General features: G+C 41.4%; 1 protein-coding gene across 2 annotated transcripts in view; it reads left to right on the top strand.

The window, feature by feature from the left end:
* Nucleotides 1-1,718: 1,718 nt before the first annotated feature.
* wdr37 (WD repeat domain 37) overlaps nt 1,719-13,664 on the top strand; it is a 145,160-nt gene continuing 133,214 nt past the window's right edge. For both annotated transcript variants that reach the window (XM_043690670.1, XM_043690669.1), the window contains exon 1: nt 1,719-1,821. The gene's annotated coding sequence lies outside the window, so the exon portion shown is untranslated. The remainder of the gene's footprint in view (nt 1,822-13,664) is intronic.

Below are 13,664 nucleotides of genomic sequence, written 5' to 3'. Positions count from 1 at the left end.
TACGGAAAGAGACCGCGTTCCATGCCTTATCAATAAGGCTTATGCAGTGGAGGATATTGAAGTGGTCCTTCCAGTACTGACCAAGGCTCAAATCTGTGTCGTTGGTGACCTGGAAACACCTGGCGAATAGAGCCTTCGTATATAATTTTTTGAAATTTGCAATGACATTCTGGTCCATGGGTTGGATAACAGGAGTGGTGTTGGAAGGAAGGAACTTTACTTTTATGAAGTTGTATTCAAGGTCCAAGTCTTCTTCCAAATTTGGAGGATGGGCAGGAGCATTGACACTTAAGTGGCAAATTATTTGTTTCAAGATATTCCTTGACAGCTGGTGCAAAAACTTCCGTCAACCATTCCATAAAAATCATTCGCGTGACCCAAGCCTTGGTATTCGCCCTCCACATTACCAGAAGTTTAGCCTTCAAAACATTACTGCGTTTAAAAACGCAAGGATTTTCAGAGTGGTAGACTAATAGAGGCTTAATCTTGCAATCCCCACTTGCATTCACACACAATAAAAGCGTTAACCTGTCCTTCATTGGTTTGTGGCCCGGTAGTGCCTTCTCCTCTTGGGTTATGTAGGTCCTTTTGGGCATTTTTTTCCAGAAAAGTCCAGTTTCATCACAGTTAAAAACTTGATGTGAGACATAACCTTCATCTTCAACAAACTTATTGAATTCCTTCACAAAGTCCTCCGCTGCCTTTTTGTCCGAACTAGCTGCTTCTCCATGCCTTATTACACTATGGATTCCAATTCGTTGACGAAATTTATTAAACCAGCCTCTGCTGGCTTTAAATTCTTCAACGCTAGCAGTACTTGTACTCGGCGGTGTCGCCAACAAATCACGGTGTATGTGTAGAGCCTTCTCGCAGACTATCTCGTTAACACTATCTCCAGCAAGCTCTTTTTGACTTATCCAAACTAATAATAATTTTTGAACCTCGTCTAACAATTTAGGCCTTTGCTTCGTTAAAATAATCACTCCTTTAGCCACGTCAACTGCCTTTAGTGCCTCTTTGTTCTTTAGGATAGTACAGATAGTCGATTTCGCCATGTCATACTGCATTGCGAGATCAGATACGCGAGCACCATTCTCGTGTTTAGCTATTATTTCCTTCTTCGTTTCTACAGTAATACGTTTAGGCTTCTTAACACACTAACACTACCACTTTTCACTTTCTTGGGAGCCATAATGAGGGCTAATTTAATGCAAAAAACAAAAAAAAGCGTAAGAATGCTTGGACGTTGGATGTTCACAGCGCGTGCGCGCCAAAGACGAAGTGAATGAGATCACATGGGGCCAGAGAGCTTTTGCGTTCAAAGCGCGCGTAGAAAAGCAGAACAATGACAATGAAACCACGGGCTTTTTGTGTTCGTACCTTCGTTCATACCTTGAATTTTGTACGTACTTTGAAGCAAAATTTTACTTACAATCCTGTTCGGAAACCAATTTGTTTGTGAACGGGGTGGTTCATATGTCGAGGCACTACTGTACATGATGTTTATAATGAATCTGTTCAGACATGCATGTTGCACCACACCTCCGGAGCAGGTGGGACTTGAATTCACACTCTGACTCCAGAGTTGGAGGCGTTACCACTACACCACCAAAGGGCATCAGCCAGAGGTGCAAATGGACATGTCCTGTCGGGGGAAGCAGGACTGATGAAAAGAGCATGCGCAGTCAGGCTCCAGTCTTGAGGGCTGCAGCTGACGCGCGTGCGCAGTGGCTCCCCTTCGCTCGAGCAGCGGGGTTGACCTTTCACCTTTCCGCAGTGACAGAGCCCGGATGAGTTTGCAGGATGTCGTTTTGAAGGGAGGTGAGTGTTTGGAAAAGAGAGAATATCCAGATTATAACTGTCGCCGGTGAGTGGAGTGTCCGACAAAGGGAGCCGCCTTGGAAGCGGGAGAGCGCTTCAATGAGCCGGGTCCGGGTGGACGGGCTGGAGCCAACTCCCTCGGGGCTCTCCCCCAACCCCCTCCCACCCGAGGGCAGCTGCTGCTTTGACCGGGCGACGTCGTGTGGGGCACTCGGCTTCTGCCCACTTTTACGGTTTTCGAGCCCCCCTCACCTCCCATGTTCACGCGTTCTCATGTTTGTGAGGGAGAGTCAACTCTTGGAGCATCAGATCTGCCTGTTCCCTTTAGATCCCGCCCTCCTAGCGTTTCCTATAGTGCCCAGTGTGCCCATCGTGAATGAGAGCCCAGCTCTCATGTTCCCCCACATTAGACAAGCTGCTTTACTACTCAGTTCTTGCCACTTCAGACCAAGTGCCTCAGAAAGAGTGACATTGCTTTTCGCTGGCTCGTGCTGAGTCAGCTGAGAGATGTTCCTTGCAGTTGTTGGTAGTATACCATTTGATTTGGCCTGTTATCTGTCTTCTTGTTCACCCTCTCCAGTTTCCATATTGCTGTATCCACTCACACAATGCTAGTTTGGTCACCATGCAAATGTCATGCCCTGAGCAGCATAGCAGCACTGTAATTGGTTGTTATCAGCAGTGTGTGAATAGTTTTAAGGATTTCTGAGCCATTAATTGTCCAGCTGTTAAACACAGATAAAAGATAGGAGAAAATGAGGACTGTACATGCTGGAGAGATCAGTCAGAAATTGTGGCACTGGAAAAGCACAGCAGACCAAGCAGCATCCAAGAAGCAGGAGAGTCAGTGTTTCGGGCATAAGCCCTTCAGTATATTCAGAAAATACGTATTTTGCTTCTGTGTTTTTAGTTTTGAAGAGTAATTGAGACTGACATTTTATCCCAATTTATCAACTATAACCATCTGCATCCATAAACCATTCATCTATATTCCCATCTGCAAATTATTTGTCATCTTACACATGAAATATGATCATCTTTGTTTTTAATAAAGGGTCCATAGTCCTACAGGGCTGCTGAGGTCACTATCCCTCAGGCAAGGTGAGAGGTTGAGGAGAGTCCTTTATGGTAACCTCAGCTGGTGATCATCACAAACCAGCCACCTTGCCATCTGAGCTAACTGATCCCCTCATTCTTAGTATGGGCAAATGAATTAGGACCGGGACTAGTCTTTTCAATCCTTCAAACTTGCTATGCCATTTGACAGATCATGGCTGAGTGTTTGTGGCTTCAGCTTCCCTTTCCTGCCTAGCCTTGATGACTTATGATCTTTATTAGTTATAATTTCCAGTGTCTGTTCACACAGTTTATCAAAGAGGTTAGTTGATGAATCATCAAATGCTTTTGTGAGGGAAGATGGCTGTTAGTTTTGTCATTTTCTGTGAATGTAGCTGACTGTGTCATCAGTTACATTCATAATTGTTTTAAATATTTAATTATGTAACTTCTCAATCTTTTGTAATAAAGCAATTTCAGTTATTTATATCAGTGGTGTATGAATTGCAGTTGTTCAGAGCTAATACGAGATAAACAAGATAAATTGCACCTCCTGACAGCTTTCATAACCTGCTCCTCTTCAGGTGACTGCAAGTCACTGCAGAATATGTGCCCAGTTGTTTCATGAATGACTGGTTTATTAAAGGGAGTATAATATATGATTGTTGTTGGCTTTGCTTGAGCACTGATGTTTTAGAATCCTGATTGCTATATAAAATTGCCTTTAGGTAGTCTTTTCTGAATTCTGTCTAATGTCATTTTTTTTTTAGAAATTGACTTGCAACATCAAACAGAGTGCTTAAATATCAGGCAGGAAGGAGGCTTTGAGGTCAAGATGAGATCAGTCATGATCACAGTGAATGGTGCAGCAGACCCAAGAATTGCCTACTCCTTCTAAATCTTATATAATTGTCAGTTATTCCTGTCACTTATATTTTCATGAGTTGATCAACTTCCATTGTGAGACTTATTAATATCCAGAATATGCAATGCTGAATGTGTTGACAGTAACTTTTTACTTCACCATGTATGAAATTTAAGTAAATGAGACTATGGTTAGCTTTTTTTCATAGCATTTGTTAGATTATTTCTCCAGAGAAGAAATAGGGTTGCAAGCTGAGTGGTTGTGTAATTCGGTTTTTAGTTATCCAGAGTTGTGTGTAATTCTGGGCAGGGATTTTCTTCTCCTCTGTTTGCCTCAGTTAAATTGCAGTCTCAGCTGAACCAAATGACAACTAGTGATAGGATTATGCTCTGCTGTTCTTTTGATCTGTAGTGGTGTTCCAGGGACAGTTCAGCCATCTTAATTTATTGAACTTTTTGGATAAAAGCTTTATGAGCAATTTACCAATGTGAGTCATGAAACATAACAATGTTGGAACATTCAGCTCCTGGAGCTGATTCCACCTTTAATTAAATTGTGTCAGATCTTTTAACTAATAACAACCTAACACAATTCTTTAATATTGTTCACAAAAATCTCTTAATCTCAGTTTTGAATTTATTGAATCACCAGACTTCAGTATCTTTTTTGGGGTAGGAGAGTGTGAGATCTACTCCATTTTTGTGTGAAGAAGGTCTTCCTGATAACACAACTGAAAAACCTTGATATCATTTAAGCTTGGTTTCTTCTTGTTCTTGACTTTCAAATCACAGGAACTGGTTTCTCTTTATCTTTCCGATTGAACCTTTCCATAATTTTTAAACACTGCAAATATATTGGCCCCTAAATATGGATCATAGAATTTGTTTGCTTTTGTTGTGGGGAGTGATGCTGGAACTAGTAATATGGGAGCTGAATGAAATGGAGGATTCAAGGGCAGACTTTGTGAAAGTCGCATTAAAAGTTTCATTTCATGAAGGGAAAGCTTACATATACATTACTAAGCATTGGAAATTCTCATTAGCTTCAACAAAGAAATTTGACCTGACAGCAACTTGCATTTAATGAAGTAAAACATCCTGTGGTGCTTCACAGCAGAGTCATCAAGCAAACTTACACCAAGCCACTAAGGCAATTGTAGGATTGGTGACCAAAAGGTTGGTCTAAGTGATAGGCTTTAAGATAAGTCCTAAAGGAGGAATGAGAGGAGGAGAGATTTGAGGATGGCATTCTAGAGCTTAGAATGTGGGCAAAGGAAGGCATGGTTGCCGATTGGGTTGCACACCAAATGCAGTTGTTATGCAATGTACAAACTCACGAACGTGCCTTGAAAAGTTTTGCTTTTCTTTGAATAACTCACAAGAGAAAAACTTTGATTTGGGATCATTGTTTTACTACTGTCAATCAAACAGTCGTGAACAGTGAATGCTTCGCAAACCATGTCTTGGCGAAGGCAGCTGCTAAAGAGTTTGGGGCATGATCTGTAGGTTATTGAAATGTCTATTTTGAATTTTTAAAAAAATACTGAATTGTGTTCATTTTCAACTTTAGCTTGGATAAGTAAGAATGTTTTGTGTCTGCATAATTCATGTTGTGACTTGCTGTGATTTGACAAGCAAAGATTGAGGATAAATTTATGCTGATATGTTATTTGTACAGGACATAGCATAGAGGCAGAGGTGGGGAAATGGCTCTTCATATTGCCTCTATGCTATGTCTTGTACAAATAATTACAAAACAGTGTTCATATTTTATGCATTTTAAGGCTTTTAATATTGTGCCAGATATCTCCTCATTAAAGTCTTACTCATGAGTTAATGTGGGTAAGTTTGATGTCGCTAAAATCTGTGAGCTACTTAAATGTTTAGTTCATACAGTTAAATGTAAAAACGTATTCTTTTAATAAAATATAGATCATGTCTTATGTAAGTGATTTTATGTACATGAATTACATTTTAAAAAAGTAGTGCTGGCTGATTCAATTCAAACAGTTGTAAAATCACGACACAATGAAATATGTGGTATGAAGTATTTCTGTACTTTGGCTATAACAAACTTTTAATTTGTTAAATGAATGTTTGGCCATCACTGTTATACTGCAAATTCATGAACACAGTTTTGAAGATTCACTTCAAAACAGGAGATATCAAATCAAAGAACACCATCATGGTAGTTATTGGAGGCAACTTGAGAATGTGTACGAATGTTGAACCAGGATAAAATAATGAATATCAGTGAATAATACAGTTGATTTCATGATTCTTCTTGGTTAAAGCACAGCATTATCTAATTCTGGTTCAGTGTTTCATTTGTGGTTACTAATTGACCTCCAGTAATTCAAAATGCCATTGCGTCTACACCAAATACAAAATGCATGTATTCTGTTTCAAAGTGTCGACTTAATAAGTTGCACTGTTTGAATTTGCATGCTGTTTGGTGTGCATATCTGGGCTGAAACTGTCTCTGATCTCTTTGCGTTGTATTCAAAGGCATAAAGGATTTTTTGTACTGCAGGATTATTAGCAATCTGGGTATTTTGGTGATGCATATTGTGCCAAGCATTTTATCAGCTTAAGTGCTTGTAATAGTTTATAATACCCTGTTGATAAAGTGGAACATATGCATGCTCTGTACACATTCCGGCAATCAGCACTCAGTGCACTTGCTGGTTGAATCTGCTTCTACTTTCTCATGATCACTAGGCGATGGGTGGCTAGGATTTGGAGGTGGAGGTGGCCCAGGACTTGCATATCCTTGGAGGAGGGGGATGGGGAGTTGAAGTGGTTTCAGAGAACATCACTGGACAGATGCCCTAAACAATCCCACTGTCCTGTGGCTGAGCACTTCCCCCTCCCACTCCACCAAGGACATACAAGTCCTGAGCCTCCGAATCCCAGCCACCTGACAATTGGAGGAAGAACACCTCATCTTCCACTTTGGGACCCTCCAACCACACTGAATCAATGTCGGTTTCACTAGTTTCTTCACCTCCCCTCCCCCCACATTATCCCAGGTCAAACCCTCCAACTTGGCACTGTCCTACCTGTCCACTTTCCTTCCCACTATCCTCTGTGACTTATTGCCATCGCCACCACCTCCTCCTGCTCTCTTCTCCCCCCCCCCTCTCCCCCCATCTTTATCTACCTACTGCATTCCCAGCTACCTTCCCCCAGCCCCACCTCCCTCCCCTTTATCTCTCAACCTTTGGGCCACCCTCAGCATTCCCAATGAAGAGCTTATGCTCGAAGCATTGACTCTCCTGCTGTTTTGTTGCTGCCTGATTGGCTGTGCTTTCCCAACACCACACTTTTTGACTCTGACCTCCAGCATCTATGGTCCTCACTTGCTGTTAGTCCAGAGGCCTTTGTTCTGGGGACAAAGGGTCGAATCCTGCCATGGGAATAAATATCTGGATGATAATCTAATGATGACCAAGGATTCATTCTTGCTTAAAAAACTCGTCTGATTCACTAATGTCCTTCAGGGAAGGAAACTGCCATTCTTATCTGGTCTGGCCTAATGTGACTCCAGACCCACAGCAATGTGGTTGACTCTTAACTACCCTCTAGACAATTAGCGATGGTCAATAAATGCTGGCCTAGCCAGCAACGCCTGCATCTCGTGAATGAATAATAAAAAATGACTGGGCTGTGTTCACAACTATCTCTAGTTTCTTGTGATCTTGGGAAGAGCAATTGCAATACCAAACTGTGATGCATCCAGAAAGGATGCTTTCTGGGATGCATCTATAAAAATTAGTAAGCGTGTTAGTGAACATGCCTCTTCCTTCTTGTTTTCATTTCAGCTATATTCAGATGCCTCCTTTGTCTTTTGAGTATTTTACAGCTTTCTCTCTGATGGATTTGTTTTTGCCTTGTTGTTTTGTTCTGTCTTGTTTTTCTAATCCCAATCTGGCTGACAGGCGTAGCCAAAATACTCTCTGAGAAAAATGCATTGTCTGTGGCGAATGAAATTGAGGGCAGTATCAAGTTGAACAAACACTGCACAATTCTGCAAAGATTCATGCTTGGTCAGAAAGTAAGTCAGATTTCAAAAAAATTAAAGTTGCCATTGTTCCAGAGGAAAATAGACTGCTCACTGATTAGAGGGGAATAGCCCTCTAATGATGCTTGTATTCTCTGTCCCTTCCTGTGAAAGTCTGGTAATCATTACCAGAATAGTTGCCCTGCAACAGCTCCATATCTTTTTGCTTTGAAGCATAGGATTATAAGAGCAGGGGTCATCTATTTGGCCCATCAAGTACCTGCTTTTCTCTTCATACCCTTTGTTTCTTTTCATCCTAAAAGCTGTGAAAACTTTAAAAAAAAAGTGTCGATATTGTTTTGACCAGAACAATTTCCTGTGGTAGACAATTCTACAGACTCACCATTCTTTGGGAGAAGAAATTTCTCTCATCTCTTTCCTAAAAGGCTTAGCCCTTACCCTTAGATTGTGACCCCTGGTTCTGGACTCTCCGTGGTCATCAAGAGCATCTTTCGTGAATCTATCTTGTCTAACCCTGTTAGAATTTTATAGCTTTCAGTTAGATTTCTCCCCCAAATTCTTCTAAACTCTAGTGAATATAGACTAACCAATCCAGTCTCTTCCCATATATCAACCTCATCATCCCAGCAGTCAGTCTGGTGAATCATCTTTGTACTTCCTCCATGGCCAGAATATCCTTTCTCAAGTAAGGAGACCAAAACTGCATGCACTATTACAGGTATCCTGTACAATTGCAGAAAGACTGTGCCTATATGCATATTCTCTCACCTATGAAGGTGCCTGCTGCACCTGAATGCTTACTTTCCATGCCAACTGTACAAGATACCCACGCCTTATTGCACCTCCTACTTTCTTAATCTTTTGCCATTTGATTAATCTTCTTGTTTTTGCTATCAAAGTTAAGAACCTCACATTTTTCCACATTCTCCAGCATCTACCCTATATTTGCCTTATTAGTTGCTTATACTTGCCCACTTTGAAGTCTCTCTACCCTCCTCTGAGCAGATATATGAATGATACTGAAGGAAATGGAAATGTTGCGGGGAGAATGATTAGTTTGTGGAGAAAGTGAGGACTGCAGATGCTAGAGATCAGAGTCAAAAAGTGAGATGCTGGAAAAGCACGGCCAGTCAGACAGCATCCGAGGAGCAGGAGAATAAACATTTCGAGCATAAGTCCTTCATTATTCTTGATGAAGTGCTTATGCTCTAACCGTTGACTCTCCTGCTCTTCACATGCTGCCTGATCAGCTGTGCTTTTCCAGCACCATACGTGACATGAAGCTTGTCTGGGTAGTTAAGTGAGGAAGAACATTTTAGTGTATTTTCTAGATGGCATGAAGTTAAATAAAATGGATGTCCAGAAGACTTGGAGTTCAGGTGTGTAGGTCTTTAAAATGTGACAAACAAGTACAGAAAATAATTAAGAAGGCTAATGGTTTCATAACCTTTATATCTGGAGGACAGGAGTATAAGGGCACAAATTATACTGGTTTGACCTTGCTTGAAGTACTGTGCGCAGATTTAGGCACCACATCTTAGGAAAAATATATTTGCCTTGGCCTTGGAGGGAGTGTATCGTAAGCTTGCAAGAGTGATAACTGGACTCCAGGGAGGGGTTATGTTGAAAGGAGAAATTATACAAATTAGGTCTGTTTTCTTTAGAAATTGGAAGGTTAAGAGATGATCTGATCGAAATTTTCAAGATATTAACAGGATAAGAGAGGTTTGATTAAGATAAACTATTTCCACTGGTTGGGGATTCGAGAACTAGGGGGCATAGCTTTGAGATTTGGGCCCAACTGTTCAGGAGGGATGTTAGGCAGCACTTGTACATAGAAGGGCTGGTAGATGTATAGAACCTTCTACTGCAAACTGATGCCAGATTAGTTTTTAATTTTAAATCTCGGGTAGATACATTTTTGTTAAGCAAAATTATTAAGAGGTTGGGCCAAAAGTATGTTAATGAAGCAAGGCCACAGATCAGCCTTTATCCCACTACTGGTGTCAGTGCCCCATGAATTGAAATCCTCCCACAATGATATTTGAGCCAAACATTTAACTTGTTGACTTTATTTATTCTTTGCGTGTTTGTCTGTGATCCAGGTCGTAATTCCAAGGTTTTTCTCTTGGAGGTTCTGCTTTTAGGTTTAACTCTTATTCAGAAATTTTTAGCAGACCCTTCTTTTCATCCCTTTTAACATTGATAGTTCCAACGAGGCGACATCTACTGATCTCGCCCCTCTAACCCGAGGTTTTCCAACAGCCCAGAAGTGATATGCTTATGCCTGACACCAGGTAGGCAACACAGGTCTTGGGATTCTGCTTTCAACAGGATATGTCCCCCTAATGTTTTACATTCCTATTTCCTCCCCCACTTGAATGGCTCCCTGTACCATGGTGTTGTGGTCAATTCCTTCATCCTCCCTGCGGTCCCCAGTTTTGGCCACACACCTTAGAACCACCTCATGACTGTCGGGCAATTGTAGGGGCAGAGTCACCTTGAAAACTTCTTTGTTTCCTGCATTGGAATCACCCACATTAACACCTTCCTGTCCTTATTACAGACCAAGTTTGAATAACCTAATCTAAGGCATGACTGTCTCTGAGAACAAAGTATCCAGGCAACTTTTCTCTGATGTGCCTCAATGCTTTCAGCTTGAATTCCAACTCAACTCAGATCCAAAATTGGTCAAACTGCAAACACTTGCTACAGATGTGTTCTCTGTGGATCACCATGGTGTCCAGCAGCTCCCAAGTACTGAGATTGCAACACACCATGCAATCTCCCATCACCATCATATCTTATCTAAGTTATTAATTAAATCACTCTTGTATCCCTGTTCTTTTCACTTGAAGAATCCCCAGTCTTAACCCTTCATTGTAATTAGTTTTATTTTTAAAATGGTGCGACTTTAAAGGTTACTGTAGAAGATCGGTGAATCTCTACAGAGCAAAATCCATATTTTGTTTTCTTTTTTCTGGAGTGTGTATGCGTGTGGGCATGCCTAGAGAGGTAATCCTTAATATTTTCATATTGCAAACTATGTTAACCTGCCTTGCATGATTTGTTGAATAAAGTTTTGATTTGTAATAAATCAATAATTTTGTGTATATTAGTGAAACCTGATTTGTAACAGGTAGAATATTTCCTTTTTTGGGAATGCTAGAACAAGGCAACTGTGTTTTAAGAATACGAGGCCTTCCTTTTAAGATTAGATTAGATTACTTACAGTGTGGAAACAGGCCCTTTGGCCCAACAAGTCCACATTGACCCTCCGAAGAGCAACCTACCCAGACCCATTCCCCTACATTTACCTCTTCACCTAACATGACCAATTTAGCATGACCAATTCACCTAACCTGCACATTTTTGGACTGTGGGAGGAAACCGGAGCAAACGGAGGAAATCCATGCAGACACTGGGAGAATGTGCAAACTCCACACAGACAGTTGCCCGAGGCGGGAATTGAGCCCGGGTCTTGGCACTGTGAGGCAGCAGTGCTTGCCACTGTGCCGCCCCTCTTAAGAGAAGAGAGTATTTTTCTCTCGGATGGTTGTTAATCTGTCAAGTTCTCGTTCCCCAGAGAGTAATGAGCTCAGACGTTGAATTTATTTGAGGGTGAGTTTGATAGATTTTTGATAGAGGGAAGTGGAGACATTTGGTGGATGAAGTGGAATTGAGTTAATCATGATTGGTGGAATAGTCTCAAAGGGCTGAATGGTATAAGTTATAAGATAATACGTTGAAAGGCAATATGTTGATGTTTAAACTATAGTGGAAATTGAATAAATTTGACACAATAAACTTGAGTTTTTTTAAATTACATACAGTACAGTAAGGTTGGCTGTGTGACATTTTGGTCTATATTGTTTAGCCATTATTGAAATTTAAATGATATGACAAGTTGTGATGAAACCCTTGGATGATATCATCTTTTTTCATGATTATGCAAGTAGTTCTGACTTTTTTACAGCTTGTGCCTCAGCTAGTACTTTATGTCACTTATATAAACATAAGTGGAATTACCGTTCAACCACACTCAAGCCTGCTCCAATATTCAATGAGGTCATGGCTAATTTGACTACAACTTGCAATCCACATTACTACCTGTCCAGACAATCTTTCCAACTCTTGCTGAACAAGTCCACCTCACTTTGCTTGAAAAATATTCAAGGACCTCACAAACTTGATTAAGTTTTTTGAAAACGTAACAAAGAGGATTGATGAGGGCAAAGTGGTGGATGTGATCTATATGGACTTCAGTAAGGTGTTCAACATGGTTCCCCATGTGAGACTGCTTAGCAAGGTTAGGTCTCACGGTGGAGGTTTGTTCCTCAGACGAGAGGCCTGTGACCAGTGGAGTGCCACAAGGATCAGTGCTGGGTCCACTACTTTTCATCATTTATGTAAATGATTTGGATGTGAGCATAGGAGGGAAAATTAGTAAGTTTGCAGATCACACCAAGATTGGACGTATAGTGGACAGTAAAGAAAGTTACCTCAGATTACAACGGGATCTTGATCAGATGGCCAATGGGCTGAGGAGTGGCAGATGGAGTTTAATTTAGATAAATGTGAGGTGGTGCATTTTGGGAAAGTAAATTTTAGCAGCACTTGTACACTTAATGGTAAGGTGCTAGGGAGTGTTGCTGAACAAGGAGATCTTGGAGTGCAGGTTCATAGCTCCTTGAAAGTAGAGTCGCAGGTAGATAAGATTTGGAGATGCGGTGTTGAACTGGGGTATACAGAGTTAAAAATCACACGACACCAGGTTATAGTCCAACAGGTTTAATTGGAAGCACACTAGCTTTTGGAGCCTGATGAAGGAGCGTCGCTCCGAAAGCTAGTGTGCTTCCAATTAAACCTGTTGGACTATAACCTGGTGTCAGGTAGATAGGATAGTGAAGAAGGCGTTTGGTATGCTTTCCTTTATTGGTCAGAATATTGAGTATAGGAGATCATGTTGCGGCTGTACAGGACATTGGTTAGGCCAGCTTTGGAATATTGCGTGCAATTCTGGTCTCCTTCCTATCAATCCTCTTCATTACTTCTTCAAAAAACTCAGTCAAATTATTGAGACATGATATCCAATGCAAAAGCCATTAGACTATCGCTAAACTATCCTTATCTTTCCAAATACATGTAAATCCTGTTCTTCAGATCCCTTGTAACAACTTGCCTATTACTGATGTCAGGCTCACCGGTCTATAGTTGCCTGGCTTTCCCTTACCGCCTTTCTTAAATAGTGGCATCACGTTAGCCAACCTCCGGTTTTCTGGCACCTCACCTGTGGTCATCAATGATATAAATATTTCAGCAAACGGTCCAGCAATCTCTTCTCTAGCTTCCCACAAATTTTTTACGTACCCCTGATCAAGTCCCAGGGATGTATCCATCTTTATGTATTTTAAGCTATTCAGCACCTCGTCCTGTGTATATGGGTATTTTTCAAGATGTTGCTAATTATTTCCCCACATTCTTGATCTTACATATCCTTCTCCATTGTAAACATGGATGCAAAAAGGTCATTTAGTATCTCCCCCATTTCCTGTGGCTCCACACATAGACTGCCTTGCTGATATTTTAGGAGCTGAAAATGTGTTGCTGGAAAAGCGCAGCAGGTCAGGCAGCATCCAAGGAACAGGAGAATCGACGTTTCGGGCATAAGCCTTTTCCTTTTAGATCCGGTCTAACCTTTTCCATCACTATACGCTGTATATGGAGGTTGGCGGGGTGGTAGGTGAGGACCAGTGGGGTTCTGTCCTGGTGGCGGTTGGAGGGGCGGGGCTCAAGGGCGGAGGAGCGGGAAGTGGAGGAGATGCGGTGGAGGGCATCATCGATCACGTCTGGGGGGAAATTGCAGTCTTTGAAGAAGGAGGCCATCTGGGTTGTACGG

The sequence above is a fragment of the Chiloscyllium plagiosum genome, chromosome 5, assembly GCF_004010195.1.
Source record: "Chiloscyllium plagiosum isolate BGI_BamShark_2017 chromosome 5, ASM401019v2, whole genome shotgun sequence".
In the NCBI taxonomy this organism is placed as follows: Eukaryota; Metazoa; Chordata; class Chondrichthyes; order Orectolobiformes; family Hemiscylliidae; genus Chiloscyllium; species Chiloscyllium plagiosum.
This window is presented reverse-complemented; position numbering and strand designations above follow the sequence as displayed.